Source organism: Canis lupus, chromosome 9 (genome assembly GCF_048164855.1).
Source record: "Canis lupus baileyi chromosome 9, mCanLup2.hap1, whole genome shotgun sequence".
Classification (NCBI taxonomy): Eukaryota; Metazoa; Chordata; class Mammalia; order Carnivora; family Canidae; genus Canis; species Canis lupus.
Window position 1 is genome coordinate 20,223,502 of NC_132846.1, and position 23,329 is coordinate 20,246,830.

General features: G+C 40.2%; 1 long non-coding RNA gene and 1 pseudogene across 5 annotated transcripts; one reads left to right on the forward strand and one right to left on the reverse strand.

The window, feature by feature from the left end:
- On the reverse strand, positions 1-11,791 carry LOC140640608 (elongin BC and Polycomb repressive complex 2-associated protein-like; annotated as a pseudogene).
- Positions 5,876-23,318, forward strand: LOC140639879 (uncharacterized). 5 transcript variants are annotated; one of them, XR_012036526.1, is made up of 5 exons: positions 5,876-6,002; positions 16,678-17,581; positions 18,051-18,140; positions 19,651-19,699; positions 22,289-23,318. It is a non-coding gene; the product is annotated as an uncharacterized lncRNA (long non-coding RNA). The 5 variants fall into 5 exon arrangements; XR_012036525.1 differs by lacking the exon at positions 5,876-6,002 and adding an exon at positions 6,089-6,278; XR_012036527.1 differs by lacking the exon at positions 5,876-6,002 and adding an exon at positions 12,665-13,031.
- The last annotated feature ends 11 nt before the right edge of the window (positions 23,319-23,329 follow it).

Below are 23,329 nucleotides of genomic sequence, written 5' to 3' on the forward strand. Positions count from 1 at the left end.
TAAATGGTTTTGTTTTTCTTACTTTTCTGCTTCTTTAAAAGGAACAATAGACAATACTTTATTTAGATGATTCAGTGCATGCCAGGTAAGTCAGCCCTTAAGAAGTTGCATGCCTCAATAAAATAAGATTGAAAAATGTCATGATAATGGGAATGATTAAATCTCTTTTTCAGTTTGAATGTGTAAAGTTAGCATAGGGTAAAATTAAACCAATGAAAATAACTGGCAAATAATATCCTAGAGTGTATTTTGTAATTTTTTTCCCTTGACATGTATTTTATTGAAATTTTTAATAACATTGTCACTTTACAAAATTAAGATCATCCCTTCAATTTACCAAGTGACTGGACTTTTTTGAGTCTTCTGAGAATAGTAATTCCTAATTCATCCATTGTACTCAAATGTGTTGAAATGCTAATGGCAATTGTATCCTTGCTTTTAATAAACCCACATGCACTTAAGTTGGAAATGTATTAATTCTTGTTGCTTCTCTTATCTAGTGCACCAGCTAGCTAAATTCAGCTCAAATGTATGTGCTCCAAATATTATCAGTTGTATTTGAAGATTTACGTTGTTGCCACTTTTGTGTTACAAATCATGTCTTTTATGCCAAAGTCTACCATTACATAATATGACAAATATCATAAAAAACTATTAGAGTTACTTTTAATCTCTTGTCCATATTGCTTTTATGTCTCTGCACACTTGTTACTGCAGTTAACAGTATATTGTTTGCAAAATGATTCTGCTCCTAACTGTAGTACTAATTAAAATATTTTCCATATATTTTTAATATTTTAGTTTTTAATTGTGACACATTTTAAACATAGAGACAATAGCAGAAAATATTACATATGACTATCAATTCATTATTATAACTAAACATACATTATATTACCATCAGCTGATTTTTTTTCTCATTTTAGAAATAAAATCAGACATAGACAAAAGTCCACATGCTATTCTTTTCCTCTTTCTCATTCACAAAGTTAACTAAATTCCTAACATTGGTATCATTTCCATATTTCTTACTGTTCATTTATTGTGCATGTTTCTATATGTAATACACAGAGCACATCTTTTCTATCCTCTGAGAAATCCTGGCTTGAACACATGCACCAGATAAGCCCAATCAGACAAAGGAAGTCCACATGAAAGCCTCTAGGTCTGGCTCAAGGACTATGAAAGGGAGCCCCTGATAATCAGAGAGGGTATATATTGTTTTCTCTTTCGTTTTCTTTCCTCTCTTCTCCTTTGCCCTAGTCCTTCACCCATCATGGCAGCCACAGTTGACAGCAATAGAAGCCTGAAGGAGCCAAAATTCTAAGGGAGAAGATACTTCATCTTCCTTTAATGAAATGTGTTTCCAAAAGAATGGGTAAAGTTCCATTACATTTTTTACTTTCTCTGTCCTTGTTTTGCTAGGCTCTGGATGCAGAAGCAGTTTGGGGAATATGCACCAAAGCCCCAACATTGATGTCAGAAATAAGTAAAATATTTTTTAATTACTGAATGAAAAAAATTCTATCCCCGAATTCTAAATCTACTGAAATTAATATTTAGGAATGACGGGGAGAAAAAATAGACATACACAGATAATGGAAAACTGAGAGAATTTGTTGCCAGCACATCTACCCTAAATGAACGTCTTAAAGGCAGTTCTCTAAAAAAAAATTCACAATAAAAGAACGAAACTTGGGACATCAGAAAGGAATTAAGAATGTGGAAATAGCAAATATGTGGATGTGGGAAAATACAATGTAATTTTCTTCTTTTCTTATTTTTTCATTTGAAGTTGAACATTGGAAGGCAAAGATGTTTCTAAATATATGTAAAGCGTTTATTTAAGATAATTATAGAGCAAAGTAAGCTCAAAGCAAGCAGTAAGATGGCAATCATAAAGTGCAGAAATCAATGAAAAAGACTAATGAAAAGCAACAAAGAGAATCAATGAAACAAAAAACTGGTTTTCTTGAAAAGATCAATAAAATTGACAAATTTCAAAGATTGACAAAGAAAAAAAAAACGACACGAATTACCATATCAGGAATGAAATATGGAATATCACTAAAAACCGTGTAGACATCAAAAAGATAATAAGGGATGACCAGGAACAATATTATATACAGGAAGTTGAGTTTTTGATAAAATAGATCAATACCTTGAAAAGCATAGTCTGCACGACTCACCTAATATGAAATAATAACTTTAATGCCATATAACCATTAAAGAAATTGAACTTACATATTAAAAAATTCCCAGAAAGAAAGCTCCAGGCCTATTATCTTTTAAGAATTATGCCAAATTTATAAAGAATAAATATTGAATCTAAAGAATCTCTTCCACAGACGCCTGGGTGGCTCAGTGGTTGAGCATCTGCTTTGGCAGGTCGTGATCCCAGGATCCCAGGTTCGAGTTCCACATCGGGCTCCCTGCATGGAGCCTGGTTCTCCCTCTGCCTATGTCTCTGCCGCACGCGCTCGCTCTCTCTCTCTCTGTGTCTCTCATGAATAAATAAATTAAATAAATAACCAAAAAAAAAAATCTCTCCCAGAAAGTACGAAAGAAAAGAAATTCATCTTTTTTGAGGCCATCCTGACCCTGATACCAAAATATGAGATATTACACATAAAGGAAACTATAGACCAATATTCTTCATGAATATAGATGAAAAAAAATTTATAAAAAACTAACAAATAAAACTCAGCAATATATAAAAATAATTATAGACCATGACTAAATGGAGCTTATTCTAGGGATACTCTGTTGTTTAATTATTCAAAAATCAATCAGTGTGATCCATCATATGAACAGGCTAAAGAAGAAAAATTACATGATCATCTAATTATCTTCAGAAAAATAATTTGACAAAATTCAACACTCATTCATGGTATAAAGTCCCGGTAAACTTGGAGGGGGGGAAATCTGATTTTGATAATGGGCACATACTGAAACCCATACATCAAGGTTCACAAAAAAAAAAAAAAAAAAAAGTGTTTTTGCCCTTGAGATTGGACACAAGACAAGAATTTCTTCTCTCAACAAATCTAAGAAAAAAAGAAAAAAATAATCACAACCTTAGAACTGAGTTTAACATGGTCAAAAGAGGCAAAATAAACACATAAAAAAATCTATTGTATTTCTACTTATGAGTCGTGAACATGTGATTATTAAAACTAAAATGTTATATCATTTACAATTGTTCTAAAAATGAAATACTTAGATGTAAATATAACAAAATATGTAAAGGTAAAAAAAGAAAATACTTAACATCTGCTATAGTGGAGAAGTTGAACCATCAATGGTGTCATTAAAAGGACCTATTGTAGAAACACCAGAAGGAGAACCGTGTAATCAACCTGGGGACACCTACCATGGAAAGCGGGTGAAAAAATTTAACATCTGGAGGGAGTAGCAGAAAAGTTCACCCATCAGAGGAGATGTCTGAAGGACCTACTGTGGAGACCCCAGAACGAGAACCGTGTAGACAATGTGGGGACACCGGCCCTGGAATGTTGATAAAAATACTTAACATCTGCTGTAGCAGAGAAGTTGAACCATTAATGGTGTCATTAGAAGGACCACTGTGGAAATGCCAGAAGGAGAACTGTGTAATCAACCTGGGGATACCTACCATGGAAAGCGGGTGAAAAAATTTAACATCTGGAGTAGCAGAAAAGTTCACCCATCAGAGGAGATATCAGAAGGACCTACTGTGGAAACCCCAGAACGAGAACCGTGTAGACAACGTGGGGACACCAGCCCTGGAATGTTGATGAAAATACTTAACATCTGCTGTAGCGGAGAAGTTGAACCATCAGTGGTGTCATAAGAAGGACCTACTGTGGAAACACCAGAACCAGAACCTTGTAGACAACGAGGGGACACCCGCCCTGGAATGCTGATAAAAGTACTTAACATCTGCTGTAGCAGAGAAGTTGAACCATCAGTGGTGTCATAAGAAGGACCTACTGTGGAAACAGCACAACAAGAACCTTATAGGCAACGAGGGGACACCCGCCCTGGAATGTTGATAAAAATACTTAACATCTGCTGTAGCAGAGAAGTTGAACCATTAATGGTGTCATTAGAAGGACCTACTGTGGAAACAGCACAAGAACCTTGTAGACAACGAGGGGACACCCGCCCTGGAATGTTGATAAAAATACTTAACATCTGCTGTAGCAGAGAAGTTGAACCATTAATGGTGTCATTAGAAGGACCACTGTGGAAATGCCAGAAGGAGAACTGTGTAATCAACCTGGGGATACCTACCATGGAAAGCGGGTGAAAAAATTTAACATCTGGAGTAGCAGAAAAGTTCACCCATCAGAGGAGATATCAGAAGGACCTACTGTGGAAACCCCAGAACGAGAACCGTGTAGACAACGTGGGGACACCGGCCCTGGAATGTTGATGAAAATACTTAACATCTGCTGTAGCAGAGAAGTTGAACCATCAGTGGTGTCATAAGAAGGACCTACTGTGGAAACACCAGAACCAGAACCGTGTAGACAACGAGGGGACACCCGCCCTGGAATGCTGATAAAAATACTTAACATCTGCTGTAGCAGAGAAGTTGAACCATCAGTGGTGTCATAAGAAGGACCTACTGTGGAAACAGCACAACAAGAACCTTGTAGGCAACGAGGGGACACCCGCCCTGGAATGTTGATAAAAATACTTAACATCTGCTGTAGTGGAGAAGTTGAACCATCAGTGGTGTCATAAGAAGGACCTACTGTGGAAACAGCACAAGAACCGTGTAGACAACGAGGGGACACCCGCCCTGGAATGTTGATAAAAATACTTAACATCTGCTGTAGCGGAGAAGTTGAACCATCAGTGGTGTCATTAGAAGAAGCTGACCAAGAACAAGCCTGTGACAAGAGACAGACTACAATGATGGAAATAACTGACGTGAATGAATGTCAATGAATCACCAAATTAATCATTTGTGAAAGTATACAACTGCTCAATTTCTCATGATATACGATAAACCTTTTTTTTAAGAGCTTAAAAAAAAAAAAAAACTCTCAAACTCTAGGGGGTCCTCCCAGCAGCAGCCCAGCGGGGTCCAGGCCTACTACTCCCCTCCCCCCCTGGAAAACAGCACCTCTGACCTCAAAACTAATCCCCTAGCCCTGCCCCCATCGGATCCATCAGGTCCCTGACAACTCCCGAAATGCCTGGAGTTAGGGAAGGAAGCTGCAGGCAACTAGCCCAGCTCCCATTCAAACTCAAACTCTGCTCCTTCAGGCCCCGTGGGACCCTGGAGGTTAGGGCAAGAACTCCTCAATTCACCCCTTCTGTAAGGAGTAGCTGGCCTCACCTCTAGCCTTTGAGGGGGCTGAGGTTTGGGTGTCCAAAGACTGGACCCAGGCCCGCCCTCTACCTCCACCCCCTCTCATGCATAAATCGGTGGAGAGGACCTCGAAAGGCAACTTGTTTGATCTGATTTTATTGACTCTTCCACCTTCTATTACTTTCCCTGGGACCGTCCCAGGCCCTTTCCCCAGGCACAAGGTCTGCACCTTTGGAGGGGAGGCGGTCCCCCAGCCCATCCCCTACAAACCAGAGAAGCAAACTGGGGGAGGGGGCTGATGGATCCAGGGGGAGAACTTCTTTTACCCATAGAACCTTTTAAACTGAAAGCAAACAGGAAAAATTAAAGGGGAGAAACTTCAAAAAGGGGACAAAAGGGGAAAGGCTTGTGGCTGAGACTGAAGACATCGCCAGTTAGGGGTCACCTGCCTTGGTCAAGGGAGAGGGCTCGGGAAAAGAGGGAGGGAGTGATCTGCCCCTAGCTCAGGCTGTCCGCTCCCCCATGAAGGCTCTGGCGGGGCTCGGAGTGCAGGGGAAGGGGGGGGGGAACGGTTAAAGGCCTGGATGGTGGGGGTGGGCGATGCCCCCAGGGAGCTGCCAATCACCTCCCCACCCCCACGACGGCCCCCTCCACCCCTGGCTCGCCCACAGAAACGACCAGTTTGTCCATCACCAAGGTCTCTCTCCCTCTTTTTTTTTCCTTGTCTTTGAGCGGTAGCCTCCTTTACTCCCCCTGGGGTGAAGGCCCTGCCCCCAGAGATCCGGGATGGAAGAGGGGAGGGATTGGAATCTATGCCTTTTTCCGTTAAGCCTTCTCGTGACTGCAGCCCTTGGTTCGTCTCCAAAGGATGAGGGGGAGGGGGTGTCACCCCAAACACTTAGGTGCTTGAAGATCACTGTCACTTGAGGTCCCTCTGGCCGCAGCCCATAAAACGTAAAGGGACAGGCAAAATGTGAGAAACGAGGCCCTATCCTGGGGCCTAAAGCTTGGCCGTGGCCCCCAATTTTCCCCGTTGGCAGAAGAGGTCTCGGGCTCCAAGTTCCTCCAGGTGGATCCTCCAGAATTTGAGGCCTGGGGGCTCAGGGACAGCAGGACCCCCTATCTGCCCCCTGCACAGCGGGTGGGCAGGCGGGGCTTAGCGTCTCCCTGCGGGCGAAGCGAGGATGCCGGCCCTCAGTCTCCGTCCTCCCCGCCACCAGGGCCGGGGGCAGGGGAAGGGGTCGAGGAGGCTGACGGTGCTGGAGGTGGCGAGCGTCGGTGCGGGGCGGCGGGGCTGTGCGCTGCGAGGGGCGGGGCCGTTGGCGTTTCTTGGCGGTTCCCCGGACGGGCCCTTCCGCGGGCGGCCGCTCGGGAGCAAACTCGGAGCGTCGAGGGCGAAGCCGTTCGCGTAACACCGAAGCTTCGACCCGCGGATCAGACGAGCGGCGGGTTCCTGGCGCAGATCTCCGGGCGCGGCCGGGGCTCCGGGGCGGCCTGCGGGGCGGGCGTTTCCATCGACTGCGGCCGTCGGGCCGGCGCGGGCGGCTCGGGCTCGGGGGCGAGGCCCGCAGGTGGCGGCGGAGGCGGGGAACCGGGCTCCTCCTGATGGGGGCTGGCGGCGGGGCCGGGGCTGGGAGTCGAGACCCGAGGCTGGCGGAGGCGGAGCGGAGGCGGAGCTGCTCCGAGATCCCCGAGGGCGCCGGGGCGCCGGGCAGCGGCCGGGAGGTTCGCCGGGGCGAGGGCCCAGGTGCGGGAAAGCGCCTCCGCCCCCTTCCTCCTCGCCGCGGCCCCGGCATCCTGACCGGCCGGGGAGTCCGGGTCGTTGGAGCGCCCGGCGGGTCCCGCGAGGTGCATCCAGGCCGGGTGCACGGGGCCCGGGGCGGGGGGGCGCGAGGGCCCAGCAGCACGCGGCCCCGCGGCGCCAGCTCCCCAGGCCCCAGGTCCAGAAAGGACGCCCGAGGTGTGGCAAGGGCATGCGGGCACGGCGGGGAGAGCTGGGCCCCCCGACGCGGCTTCCGGGGTGTCGCGGAGCAGGGCGACCCTCGCGGGGACGCCGGCACTGCGAGGCGGGGAGCGGGGCACAGAGTTTCGCTGGAACCGCCGGGGGGTGCCCACTGCGGGGCCCTGGTCCCGGCGGCCCCAGGAGCCCACGGGCGAGGGGAACATCGCCCCCGCTCGACGGGGAGGTCTCTGCTCCCGGGCGCCCCGGGCCGCACCCCCGGGCCGCACCCCCTGGCTCCCTCCTCGACCCCGGCACGCGGCCCTCCCGGCGCCGGACTCCTGAGTCCCTGCGAGTCCCGGCGCCGTCGGCCGCCCTTCCCGCCCGCGCTCCCTGCGCAGCCCCGGCGGGAGCCCCTCTCGGCTAGACCAGGGCGCACAGGCTGGGGAAGCAAAGCGGCCGGCGGCCGCGGAGGGCGCCTTCCGCCCGCTCGCCTTCTTTCTTTTTTTGTTTCTTTTGTTTGTTTGTTTGTTTTTCTTCTTTCTTTTTTAAATGTAAATATGTAAGCTTAAAACTATCAAAATCCCTGACAGATTCATTATGGAGATAGGCATGATTAGTTTAAATTTTATGTGGAAAAGCAAAGGAAATGTAATAAATTAAAAAAAAAATTTTTTTAAAAAGGAAATGTAATAGATAAAACAATTTTTAAAAAGAGAAAGAAGGTAGATGGATCACTATAGCTAGAATTAAGTTTTACTATGTAACTAGTTGTGGGTTGCCATTGGCAATATAAACACACTGATCCATGGAACAGAAAATGGAAACCAGAACTAAATCCACACAAATACCTCCAAATGAACTTGAAAAGGAGCAAAACCAGTTTAATGGTGGAAGGATAGACTGCAACAAGTTGTGTTGCAGCAGTAGGACTCCCGTAGGCTTCTGTTCCCTTCTCCAAAATCTTGATCTAAATGTCACACCCTGTACAAAAATTAACACATAACACAATACTATACAAAATACAATACCTGGACAGCCCGGGTGGCTCAGTAGGTTAGCGCTGCCTTCAGCCCAGGGCGTGATCCTGGAGACCCCGGATCGAGTCCCATGTCAGGCTTCCTGCATGGAGCCTGCTTCTCCCTCTGCCTGTGTCTCTGCCTCTGTCTGTGTGTGTCTCTCATGAATAAATAAATGAAATCTTAAAAGAAATACAATCCCATAAATAATATACTATAATTTATTTAAAATACAATACTACAAATAATATACACACAAAAAATACTACAAGACAGTTAGAGAAAAAAAAAAAATGGAAAATGTTCAGGACCCAAGGAGGGCAAGGTATGCATGCTGAGTTAGACTCAACTCCAAAACGCAATCCATAAAAGTAAAAATATGTAAAAATCAGACTTAAAAACTTTTACTCTATGAAAGTTTCACTCAAGATGTTAAAAAGACAAGATACAGACTAGGAAAAAAAACTTTTGCAAGTCACATATCTGACAAAGTACCTGTGAAAATAAAGGAAACCTCATTTAAAATGGGGTTAGAAGCGCTGAAGGAGGTTCTCACAGACATACCATTCCTTGCAGCCTACTTAACTGGCAGGAAGAAGAAAGATAATTCTTTTACAAGGGAGGACACTTTTCAGGTAGGAATTTTATTTTCTGCCTATAAGTAAGGAACTTCCCTCTCTGCCCCAGCAACAATGAACTAACCACTGTTGTGCCCAAGATTGCGAATCCGAGAAACCACCAAGGAGCCGACATCCATGCAAACACTTGAGGGTTTATTTACCAGCTCGAGCTTGGGTCCAAGTGTGCCAGACACTGCGGAGCAGGGACTTGGACCCCGAGGTGGGGGTCAGCTTAGTCTTAAGGGCTGGTCTAGGGGACCTCCAGAAGGGGGGGGAGGAATTTCTCAAGTTCTGTTTACATTTTGATATGGAGCTTTCAAGGGCTTTGAGCTCTGTTCTCATTCTAATAGGGGCTTCCTGCCCTTGGCTTGGGCTCTGTTCTTATTCTAATATGGGGCTTTCTAGGAGGTTAAACTGTAAGCTGTTTTCTTCCTGTAACTGAAGTAATGTAAATGTCAGCTCTTGTGCACAGGGGCCTGGGATGGCTGTACTTGTGCTAACGCTCAACTTAAAGTGGAATGGCCTTGATTTTCTCGGCCTCCACAATATTAATGGTACAGTGTTTTGGTATACATTCACACATAAAATTGAATTGTGTTCCCCCCAGATCTGTAAACTGAAGCCCTAAACCCCACTGCCTCAAAACGTGACCCATATTTGGAAATAGAGTTGTTGCAGATGCAAATTAGTTAAGATGAGGTTATACTGGAGGGCCCCCTAATCCAATAGAAACCGAATACTGGGTGAAGATGAAGGCAAAGACTAAAGTGATGCAGCAGAAGCCAAGGTGCAGGAAATATGGCCGGCAAAGCCCCGGAAGCTAGGGGAGAGGCAAGAATACATTCTCCCTCACAGCCCTCAGAAGGAGCAAAACCTTGCCAACACCTTGACCTCAGACTGTGAAATGATAAATTGTTGATATTTAGGCTACTCAGTTTGTGGTGCTTTGTTAGTATCTATTTTTTAAATGTCTGTGAATGAGTCAAGAGTAACTTGTACTGAGGACCTTATACTGTCCAAAAAGTGAACAGTAATGTAACTTGGTATCATGGTAAATCAAGTTTGTATGTTGAAAACTCTATGTTAATCACTAAATATATAGTAAGCTCTGTTTAGAAGCCAAGCAAATAGTGACAAAAAAGACAAACTATTTTTTTAAAGATTTTATTTATTTATTCATGAGAGACCCACAGAGAGAGGCAGAGACATAGGCAGAGGGAGAAGCAGGCTCCCTGGTGTGGAACTCGATCCCAGGACCCCAGGATCAAGACCTGAGCTGAAGGCAAATGCTCAACCACCGAGCCACCCAGGTGGCTATTTTTTAAAAATCAATTAGAATAAGAGGAAAAATGAACAGACTGGGGAAAACAGAAAAGTTATTGTAAGATGATAGGTTTAAACAGAAATATATCAGAAGGGATCCCTGGGTGGCGCAGCAGTTTGGCGCCTGCCTTTGGCCCAGGGCGCGATCCTGGAGACCCGGGATCAAATCCCACGTCGGGCTCCCGGTACATGGAGCCTGCTTCTCCCTCTGCCTATGTCTCTGCCTCTCTCTCTCTCTCTGTGTGACTATCATAAATAAATAAATAAATAAATAAATAAATAAATAAATAAATAAATAAATAAAATCTAAAAAAAAAAGAAATATATCAGAAATTTCTTTACATATAAACTTTCTAAAGCTGACATTTAGAAAAATAAGTAACTCTCTATGTTGTTCTAAACCAAAAGTATTCAGCCAGTTTAAAAGAGAGAAAGATGGACAAAGATGTCATGCCAGCTGTAACCAAATAAAAGCTGGTGCAGCTATGATAATACCAGGCAAGTTAGTCTTTAAAGCCAAAATCGTTAGTAGTACAATGAATCATCTTATTAGGATAAAATGTTTAGTTACCCAAGATGGTGGAAAATTTCTAAGTGTGAATATACATAATAACATAATCAGATATAATCCACAAAAACCATGTTTATGAGCAGAAAAGGCAAGTACAAAAATGTAGTGAGAGATTTGATGAAAACTTTTAGAAAATGATAGAAAATTTGAAAAAGTGTTAAGTAAGGAAATGGAAAACTTGAAAGTGAATCAGAAATGAGCAAAATTGACAGTTCCCCAAATTGCAAATGCATGCTGGGCCATAAAGCAAACTTGAACACACTTCAAAAGGCTATAGTCACAAAATGTAGGTCATCTGACTGCCACCTAACTTAATAAGGTTAAGACTATATATGAACAATATGAAGATAATTAACAAATACCATATTTAAAATTAATAAATTTACTTCTATATAGCTTGTAGTGTAAAGACAAAATCACAATGGACATTATGATTTACCTAACTTAAAGGCAGTAACTAGTACATAGCAAACTTTAGAGCATTGTTAAGATTATAAAGGATGACGTATAACTACAAAAACATTTATTATAAAAGGTAAATTATGAAAATCAATGACCTAAGCATTCATCTTCAGAAGATAGAAAAAGAACAATATGTGCAAAGAAGAAGAAATAAGAAGATAAAAGCCGATATATAATTGAGATCAGCAAAGTCAACATTTATTCTACAGAGGCTGACTGATATGAAACAAGAAGGCACAAATACAACTAGGTCATTTTAATTAATACATATGATAGTAGGTATTAAAATAATGATATCACTGTAGAGTCTTCAGATATGAAAAGGTAAGATGAAGGTATATTGAATAACATTACCACAGAAAACTTGAAATTTTACATAAAATGGACAAATTTAGAAGAAATGTAAAAATATTTTTACAAATTTTGACTGCTTAAATTTGACATTATGTTTTTAGTCCAGATTCCAACCTTCCAGCCTACACCTTTCTTCGGCTGTACAGTGTTCACATGCTTACTGTTCCTCCACTTCTTACTTGAATCTGACATATCCATTGCTCCCATTCATCCTTTTGATCGCACTTCTGATTTTAGTTGAGACCACGGAGGGTCATTTCACATGAAATTTGACTGAGTTTGAATTGGCAATATATCACTTCAATTATTCTTACTTTGCCCCCTTGGGACTTTCTGCCTGTGAATTTCTCCCTCAGAGTTAGTCAGGCTGCACCTAGATGCAGCTCAGAAGCATGAGGATTTCATACCATGGGGGAAGCCTGCAAAGTTTGGGAAGGAGTTGTAGACTCATGGAGTGGGGGTGATAAAATACTTCCAATTCATATCCTTTATGTAGAGAACAATGACAAGCATCTGGACGCATATCAGGAGATCCTGGCAGAACTGAGTTGCCCCGTGTAGTAATCTCCGTAATACACACTCTGATTGCCTTTTCCTCTGCTCCTGCATCTTCAAATACACTAAATCTTTGTAAGACCTTAGTGTAGATTTTGCACCTGTAAGAAACCTAAGACAATGATAGAATCTGGAGATTTTTCTTTCTACTTTCTTGAAGAAATTCTGTAAAATATGCAGCATTAGGAAGTGTTGGTTCTGCCAGGTTTAATCCATTGGTAGTGAAATGGAATAGAGAGGCCAGGCAAAAGTTGGTCTAAACAGGCTTTTAATGGGACGTGCTCTCGGGTGAGGTTCCGTGGCCCACAGGGGAGGGAGAGAGCGGGGAAGTCGTGCCAGGCAAACCACGGGGGGCGGGGGGGGGTGTCTAAAGAGTGTTTGGCAGGAAGGTGGGGACAGGGCAGCATTCCAATTAGGGCAAGAGTTACCAGGTCTTTGTGTGCTAAGGTAGGGCAGCAAGGTGGTGTTGGTGGGAAAATAGGGGTAGGGCGGCATTCCACTTAGGGCAAGGTTTACGGGTCTCTGTGTGCTAAGTTAGGGTAGGGCGGCAAGGCGGCCTTATTGGGAGGTTGCTGGCCTGGGGTTGGCCGTTTTGAGGTCCCAGGCTCGCCAGCCCAACAGGTTCAACATAGACCCTCTCTGAATGTAAGGGGAAAATACCAAACCCTGCTAGCATTGATATAATAGTCTCTGAAATTGAACTACGAATTTCTACTGTAAGCAATAACTCCAGTTTGTAAGCACTACTTGTTGTGTTCAAGATTGCGAATCCGAGAAACCACCAAGGAGACCACACCGATGCAAGTACAGGAGGGTTTATTAGCAAGCTTGAGCTTGGGTCCAAGCATACCGGACACAACAGAGCAGGGACTTAGCCCCCGAGGTGGGTTCCAGCTGAGTTTTATGGCCTGGTCTAGGGGATTTCCAGAAGGGGTGGAGGAATTTCTTAAGCTCTGTTCTCATTCTAATATGGGGCTTTCAAGGGCTTTAAGCTGTTTTTTTCCTGTAACTGAAGTAAGGTCAAGTTCAGCTCTTATTCATATGGGCCTGGGATGGCTGTACTTGTGCTAATGCTGAGCTTAAGGTGGAATGGCCTTAATTTTCTCGGCCTCCACACTATTCAGTAAGGTTGAAACCTCAACGTTGACAACTTAAATATCATCCCTTTTGTATCTTGGGAGAGTTTTCAGTCTGTTCGTAAAGCAGTTTAGTGTAACCATTCACTTCCCCTTCACATGAGATGTTTATTGTAACAGGTTGACTCCTCCTCCTCACCAATATAGGTCATTAACAGGAGATCATACAAAGATTTAATTACAAAAGCATGTATAAAGTGATTTTGTTCACAAATCTTTGAAGAGAGAAACTGAAATTAGTCTTAGGAAAGGAAAACAAAAATCTGCCAGAATATTAATAAACGAACTGTTTTTTTGTTTTTGTTTTTTGCATGCGTGTGCTGTTGCTTTCTTTTGTTTTTAACAAAGCTCTTTCTTCAAAGACTTAAAAAGTAATAAAACCTTGTCATCAGACCTTCTGGAAACTCTAGAAAATGGCAGGTCTCTCTGATTCCAATGGGATCGACCTTATGATTAATTAAGTGCAATCTTATAATTTGTATCTAAACATAACTACTATATTTAAAATGTCAGTGGTAGGAAAGTATGACTCAGGTCATTTAAGTGACTAAACAGATATCTAAAACAACATCTGGGGCAGCCCTGGTGGCTCAGCAGTTTAGCGCAGCCTACAGCCCAGGGTGTGATCCTGGAGACCCAGGATCGAGTCCCACGTCGGGCTCCCTGCATGGAGCCTGCTGCTCTCTCTGCCTCTCTCTCTCTCTCTTTCTCTGTGTGTGTATCTCATGAATAAATAAATAAAATCTCAAAAAAAAAAAAATAAAACAACATCTGCTTGACATTGGGATAAAAGCTATGAGTAGGAGTCCAATACTTGCTGAAGAAAAAAAAATATTCTCATACTCTTAATGGTGGTAAAAAAGACTTTATTCAAGAAGGATCCACTGGAATGGGATTTTGCAGTAGCAGGAAGGGATTGGGTTCAACTCAGAATACAGCAAGAACAAGTGGAGATTCACAGCCAAAAGTGGGGTGAGAGGTCAGTAGATGGAAAATTGCTAAGAGGAAGCATCTGGGGAAATGGAGAATTCTGGCTAAATAGACCTAACAAGTTTCTTGCTGAAGTAAGGCCAGGATTTTCAAATATCACCACCTTTCAGATATCAAAGGTGGAAGGGTTCTTTCTAAACCAGCTTAACAATATTCTTGAAAATGCAAAGACTGACTTAGAAGTTCAAAGGTGGAAGCCTACTTGAGAAAATGGCTTAGAGGAGCCTGACTAACAAACATTTGGTCAAAAAGAGTGTCATACTTTACAATGTATACCCTGCTAAATTTTGTAAGCTATATTATTATTAGACTTGTGATTTCTAATAACATGTATACCATTTTTTACATGTATATTAGTTTTGAAATGCAAAATGCTAAAGTAGGAAGGGAACTTAGGTGTGATTAAATGCAATATGTTAAATCTATATTGTGGAAATTGTAGTGCATTAATACGAAAGAGGCAAGGTCAGATCATACATTTTTGGCAGAACGGTCTCTTGGTTTTAATTTTATATCATTTTTGTTATATAATACTGAGATGTGAACCTACATTTTTAATGTTCAAGAGTTTTTTCCCTTTTAGCAAAAGAACATTGTGTTTTTAAATGAAATTGTTCAATAACTGCATCCAAATGAATAACATTGGCTTCATTCATAATTTATCAGTTCCTTCAAGAATAACTTTGGAAGCCTATTAACAATGTTTTATAGTTAGATAGTTCTAACTTCATGAATTTCTTGATTTGATTCCAGTTGTGTGAACCATTTCCTTTTTATGAGGTTCTTAGGTATACATGATTAATATAAGCCAATATTTGACCAAGTCATAGTCCATTTTTATAAAAGGATTCCACTAATATCAGATGTATGAATCATGTGCCTCTTTAGTGTGAGTGGTAATATTAATTAAAATCTCAGTGTCCATTTTGAAATAAAACTATGGAGGTTCTTTTTGAGTAACAGCCACCCCGGCTTACATCTTCCACTCCCAGCCAATTAAATGTAAATATATGATTCTGAATTTACCCTCATATAGATTTTCTATGTTTCTTTGAATGAAAAACACTACATATTAAGGATATTTAATTTTATATGCTTATTAGTGTCAGTCAGCCTCTGATCTTACCTTTAATTGACTTTGAACAACACATATACCTAAGATTGCCTTTTACAAAATCTATTTATTGCATCATTGATTTACATGAGATATTGTTTTTGTTTTTAAGATTTTATTTATTTATTCATGAGAGACGGAGAGAGAGGCAAAGACACAGGCAGAGGGAGCAGCAGGCTCCATACAGGGAGCCTGATGTGGGACTCGATCCCCGGTCTCCAGATCACACCCTAGGCTGAAGGTGGCTAAACCGCTGAGCCACCGGGGCTGCCCTACATGAGATATTGTATAGCAAGTACTCTGTACTTTATAGTGTCCTGGGTTCCACTGATCTTTGGCAAAAGCTCCCAGCTATCACTTCAAAGTCAGTATTTATATTGGAAGCTAAGTAATTTATCATGAATTCTATATAAAATATCATCTGATAACACGCTCTACTTTGGAAACTGCAAAAGTATTCAATATTTCAGTATAGGTGGTAATTCTCTCAATTTGGATTCCATTTGAATTGCAGAGCCCCCGAAAAGAAATATGCTGACAAGAAACTTGTCTTCTAAAATTGTACACATTTCTTAACTGCCCTAACCAAGGTAGGATCAAAGATAGTGAGGAACTTGCCTTGAAATATGATTGATCTCAACCTCAGGGCCCAGGATAATTATATTAACTTCTTGCAACCATTTCCTTAATAATCAAGAATTTAAACTATTCAGCATCCTGCCAGAACAAAAATTACTCTCGTTGCTACATGTCTCAAAAAAATTTAGTGTTTAGAGAAACTGCATTACTTACTCATTTTACATTTTATTTTATTTTTAAAGTTTTTAAAAATATTTTATTTATTAATAAGAGACACACACACACAGAGGCAGAGATAGGCAAAGGGAGGCAGAGGGAGAAGCAGGCTCCCTTCAGGGAGCCAAATGAGGGACTTGATCCCAGGACCCCAGGATCAGGACCTGAGCCAAAGGCAGAACCTCAACCACTGAACCACCCAGGCATCCCTTTACATTTTAAATTTAGATTTGTTATGCTTGTTGTTGGCTACAGAAAGGTTAGCAATTATCATTATAATTGTTATTGACAGAAGAATTTGTGAGAGCCACTAACAAAAATCAATCATTTTAATTAGAGTGCTATATAACTATTGAAACTTAGAAGGGTGAATAGCAATGACAAACATTTGTTAAGTCTTTACTTCGTTAAAGAAAGTACACAATATTTACAAATATTATTTTATTTACTCTCCATTTAACCCTCTGAAATAATTTTATTTTCCTCTTTTGCAGATGTGGTCATCTAATTTGGCCAAAGCCACACAGATATAATCCGAGCCTGGAGGGCCATCTGACTCTTAACCATTATGTGTGCTGCTGCCCAAATATTAAAGCCTATCATACCCTAAAACACACACATACACACACACACACACACACACACACACACAAATACTCCACCACCACCATCAACAACAGCTAAGTCAGCATTATCTTATTATCTTGTTATCCAACAGTTGGCAAGATTTGAATTACAAATGTAATTTGTAAAAATGGTTAAAAGTAATTGAGACTTGAGAAAGCATTAAATGAGGGACAAGGCTAAAAGTATTACTATTAGTCAATGTCATATGAACAGCTATATGTTAGAAAAGAAAAATTGTGAAATTATGTTCAGGCTTTGATGCTATTGATAACTATTATATTTTAGTGAATAACCAGTATGTGTAAGACACATCACATGCACCATTGTCTTCAAGCTTTCACTAACCTTTCAGACATTTATTATCTCTAATAAGGATGACTGATTTAGATAAAGTTAACTTGTCAAAAGTAGCCAAACTAGTTAATGGTAGAGTAATAATTAGATCCCTACAAGAAAGAAGTTCTATTCACCCAGTTAAGTTGGCTTTCATTAACAAATTTAGTAAGGGGGTTTATTTAACTAGATTGAACTGTGTCAGATGACTACAGTAAAAATGGAGATTAAATCACTGACAAAAAAATTTCAAGACAGTCATTATTGTGATTTAGTCGAGCAGTGCACCTATATTTCTTTGATAATTTTTTTTAATTAGCAAGTATTTTAGCTTGTTAATTATATGCAGGCTTTTCCATTACTAAGAAATGACAGAACCAAGGAAGGAAGGAAGAAAGAAAAAAGAAGGAAAGAAAGAAGAAAAGAAAACAAAAAAAAGTAAGAAAGAAAAAAAGGGAGAACAAGAAAAAGGAAAGATGAAAATTGATTGCAAAATGAGACAGATACACAAATAGTAAAGCAAATGTAAGGAAGAAATACGATGAGATTAAGAGAGTTAATATTATATTGAAAAACACATTTGTTAATTTCTTTATACATGTCTTATTTTCCTAACCACTTTATATTGAGGCAATTAGTGTCCTTTTCCTTGACTGATGTTTATATTTCTCCTTTTGAGGAAAGACATAAAGAGATTAATGAAAAAGAAGAAAAGTTATTTGTTTTCACTTTTACTATGAGATAATGGGTACTGTATGCTTGAAAGTGAAGGAAGGGGTCTGTAGTTACACTCTTATTTCTTACATTTGTTTTTAATATCTTTCTGTATTTATAGATTTCTTTAATATATGCGTTACCTTTTCACTGGCAATCTCCTTTGCTGTCTTGCTGTCTCCTTTGCTCTCAGTGATCTTGCTGTCTCCTTTGCTATCAGTGAAGTTGCTAGAGGTGCTGGTCATCGAGGACCTTTGTCCTTATCATCTTTTCTTTTAATATCGTAAGTATTGACAGTATCTCCCTGATGCCACCGCCCCATGCATGGTCACAATTCAGGTGTCACTTTCCTGGGTGACATCTCTAAAAATTGCTTAATTTGAAAACAAGAGTTCTGATTTATGGAAAATACACCCTTTTTTGCTGCCTGAACCAATCAACTATCCTACAGCGAGAAGAATTCAACTTCTTGATAGTTATAATTGGGTTTAAATAATCTAAACAGAATCTGAATGATTATATTAAGAGCTGGAGACGAGGCAAAGTGATTAACTGTAGCTAGCTAACATGTCACAATTACTTAACTTTGCTTAAAAGTTTAGTGAATGTTTTAAGTGATATGGAAATGTTAGGGCTCAGAGCAGACGGCCAAGAAAGAATTCATGAGACGTTATCGGTGCAAAAAAGGTGTTTTTATTAAAGCACAGAGACAAGACCAATGGGCAGAAAGAGCTGTCCTAAGATTGTGAGGAGAAACTGATTTGGGGTGGTAAGGACAGGGAAGATTTCCTAAAGGATTTTCATGTGCTAAAGAAGACTCAAAGGATCCAGGAAGCCTGGCTATTATTAAGCTAAGCTTCTTTTTCCCTCTAGCAAGGCATTACATTAAGACAGTTGGGACTTCCTGGAGGACTGCTTGCCTCAAATATTTCTCAATGGGCTGCAGGTTATAAGGAAATTTAATTTTTTCTACATTTCCTTCTTTGTTTCCCCACATCATAAGCATTTTACTAGCATCCCTTCACTTAATCATTGAAAATGCACTATAAGTGAAATGTTTATACTTGTTTGTTTCATGGGAAAAGAAATTGAGGCACAGAGATATTAACTAACCACTCCAAACTCACACATTTAGCCACTTGTAGCACACAGATTCTAAGGCAGGGCTTCCTTTTCTTTTTATTTCTTCTTCTTCTTCTTCTTCTTCTTCTTCTTCTTCTTCTTCTTCTTCTTCTTTCTTCTTCTTCTTCTTTTAAGCAATCTGTACCCCCAGTGTGAGGCTCAAACTCACAACCCCAAGATCCGGAGTCTACTGAGCCAGCCAGGAGCCCCCCTAAGGTAGACCTTTCTGATTCTAGAATTCATTATGATGTTTTCTATTCCCCCATGTGAAAAATACAATATTACCAGTTTTCTTTCCTCTAGCAAATGAATCCTTGAGGTTAATGATAATCAGTCTCTCTCCATATGACAACAGATAATTACTTTATGTTTTGTAAAACTTTCATTGTGACCTCTTGGTTTTGTCTTTAAAAAGAGAGCAGGAGAAAATGTCACATAAAATCTTGGTGATTATTTTCAAAGCTACTATAAAACAGAAATTAGAAAACAAAGGCTAAAAATATACAAAGAACAAGGCTGAGAAAAAGAACTGAGTAAAAATTAATTAGTTTCCATGTCTCTTCAGTCTTCCTGACAACATAGAAACCTAAATCTTAGACTTTATTTTATAATTCATAACTGATCTATACATTTACATAACTTATTTGCAATTTTTTCTGATCTATTTAAAGACTGAAGGAGGCTTCTCAGTGTGCTTGGCAAGTTAATATTTTGAAACAGGTAAAAATATTTCAAAATAAGGCTGATGGATCATGCAAACCCTTAGGACAATGTGCTAAGACAACAGACTTTGGAATTCTATTTACATTCATGATAATTAAAAGCTTTATGTAATTTTCTATTATAAAAATCTCCGGGTGGCAGTTAATATTAGTCTGATATTACTAATAAGTATACCAAAATTTAGATTGATCCATTTGTATATTACTTAAACAAACATAAGCAGTAATTTTGCAGAAAAGCTGAAGGCATAAGCTATGCTCCTAACTACTGAGTTACACATAATGCATTTTTACCTTGACTATTACAATTTGAGGAGAGTCCATGAACTCCACTCATTGTTACTATTGTAGTAACAATGGTAATTTTGTGGAGGCTGAAGAAAATTAAGGCCATTCCACTTTAAGTTCAGCGTTACCACAAGTACAGCCATCCCAGGCCCCTGTGAATAAGAGCTGAAATCTACATTACTTCAGTTGGGGGGGGGGGGGGCACGCGGGGGTGGGTGTGGGGGGGAGGACAGCTTACAGCTTAAGTACTAGAAAGCCCCATATTAAAATGAGAACAGAGCCCAAGCCAGGGGCAGGAAGCCCCATATCAGAATGAGAACAGAGCTCAATGCCCTTGAAAGCCCCATATCAGAATGTAAACAGAACTTGAGAAATTCCTCCACCCCTTCTGGAGGTCCCCTAGACCAGCCCATAAAACTAAGCTGAAACCCACCTCGGGGTCCAAGTCCCTGCTCTGCTGTGTCGGGTATACTTGGACCCAAGCTCGAGCTTGTAACTAAACCCTCATATGTTTGCATCAGTGTTGGCTCCTTGGTGGTTTCTCTGATTCGCAATCTTGGGCACAACAATTTAAGTACAAAATATCAAACATAGTTCAATACATGTAGTTCCATTGTTGGATATACCATACAGATACTTAAATTAAGTAATTTATTCAGATTTTTTTTGCTCAATCTCAGAATATCTGTTGGAACTTGTCTTGGCAGATCAACATAGTAGGATAAAGATTTGTTTTTTTCATTTATGCTCAACAACACTTGTCCTATTTGGGTGATTAATAACTTTGGAGTAATACTCACTTTGGTCTTGGGGAGATATTTAAAAATATTCACTTTTTCTCCCTATTTAATTAATTCATTAAGATGATTGTATATTAACCAACAATATAAGCAATATAAAGAACAATAGCTGAACTTGGAGTAGAATAATGCCAGATGTCACATAACAGTGTACTTTTGGGAAAAGATAAAGACAAACTGGTTTTTCTACTCACAGTTTGATAAAAACTCTTATTAAAAGAGTGATAACTAAGGCTTATATAAACTCTTCTGTTAATATCTTTCAATAGATATTGCTAGTACCCCTAAATTTTTCTGTTGAATGATCTCCTAAGGCTGTCCCTTAGGATGACAGCTCATTAACTTGACAGAGGCATGTGCTTACCATCTAATTTTCTGCAAAGTAGTTTGGACATATTTTCTCTCCTTTTTTTCTCTAATTTTTTTTTTTTTTTTTTATGATAGGCACACAGTGAGAGAGAGAGAGAGGCAGAGACACAGGCAGAGGGAGAAGCAGGCTCCATGCACCGGGAGCCTGACGTGGGATTCGATCCTGGGTCTCCAGGATCGTGCCCTGGGCCAAAGGCAGGCGCCAAACCGCTGCGCCACCCAGAGATCCCCCTTTTTTTCTCTTAAAAGACTATCCATAGAAAAGCTTTCCAACTATGAGTTTTACAATGTTTTCTTTTTTTTTTTAATTTTTTTTTCTTTAATTATTTATGATAGTCACACACAGAGAGAGAGAGAGAGAGGCAGAGACACAGGCAGAGGGAGAAGCAGGCTCCATGCACCGAGAGCCCGACGTGGGATTCGATCCCGGGTCTCTGGGATCGCGCCCTGGGCCAAAGGCAGGTGCCAAACCCCTGCGCCACCCAGGGATCCCACAATGTTTTCTTATATGCTAAAATAGAAATAAAAGATATTTGTTTGTGATCTTGACATGTTTTTTTCAGTGACTTTGTTGCTGTGCTATTTCCATTTATTTATAAGTAAAATTGTCACATGCAATACATTTGTAAGACCTAGAAATCAGGTAAGAAAACAGCAACCTCTATGACTATTATGTAAGCAATGATAGGCCACTGATGATAGTCTAATCTGAGTGGTAGGAAAGGAAGATACATTTACATTTTTAATTGAGACCTCTCTCTCTCTTTTTTTTTTCTTTAGCCTGTGTGCATTATGTGACTTAATCTGAGCAAATGAATGAATGATTTTGCATGTTGTTAGATTAAGTAAAGAACACTACTTCAAGATTATAAAGATTTACTGTGTAAAATTGAAATTGCAAGTTATTACTCAAAGGAGGCTCTGAGTATCAAGTCTCAATGATTTATTCTCTCTATATGTTTATAATTTTAAAATGGATTCAGTATTCTCATAGAAGGGCATTACAAATAAAATAGTTAATCTCAAAAACAATTATGAAGATGAATAAATATTCAAGCTTAATTTATTTTGATAGAGTTGATATAGCTGAAACAGAAGGAAATTAATCTCATGTTGCACTTTCATTCTAGAAATTGTTTATTCCTTATACTTGGATATCAAATGAAGACCAACCACCACGACTCTGTTGCAGTTGCAGCTACAGCTTTAATGAGCTCAAAAAACACCATTTCCTCACCTTTTCCCTTTGCTCTCTTGAGTCTTAGATCCCAGTGCTTTGCCATGTGCATAATGTTGAAAAACCATGAGCTTAATTGAGCTCCAAATTCCTACTGTATAAGTGCATCTACTTCATAGTGGTTTTGATTTACATTTCTCTGGTTAGAGATGTTGAACACCTTCTCATGTACCTGTTGCATCTTTGTAGCTCTTCTTAGGGAAATGTCTATTCAAAAATGTTGATCTGTTGCCCACTTTTTAATCAGATTCTTTTTTGTTTTGTTTTGTTTTGTTTTGCTATTCAGTTGCAGGAGTTCCTATAGTTAGCAATATGGTGTCCTGACACACACACACAAAGGAAGAACAGCAAGGGGATTCTTAGAGGTGTTGGATATGTTTGTTATCCAGAGATATGTTGGTAACAATAGAGTAACATATTAGTGAAATAATTATATTCAGTAGCTATATTGAGATTTGGGGAATTTTAATTTAAGATGCATATTTCACAGTATGGAAAGCGAGCGCTGTTTTATTATTATTTTTAACTTAACCACAGATCCAACTTTTCTGTCACTGGTTACTAAGCAAACAAAATGATACCAACTTTGTGGTATCTATCTGTGTCACTTTGACAGTGTCTCTGAAAACATGAAATGTTTAAACATGACATTTGTATTTCAGAAAATTTTTTCATACTGAATGTGAATAGAAAAAAGATGAATAAATTCACAATATTGACTTACATTTATATGCCTAGGAAATGAGCATAACATTTTTCTTTCCTTCAGGCACAGAGTTGATATTCCCTCATGGCATTATTCTCTAGTCTTACAAATGTTCTTGTGCATGACAAGAAGTCCTTTTGCTACTTGACTTTGCAGATTAATTAAACTATAGTTATACAAATGCATTCATGAATTTCATTTCCATCTTTTTTTCAACTCTCAAAATAC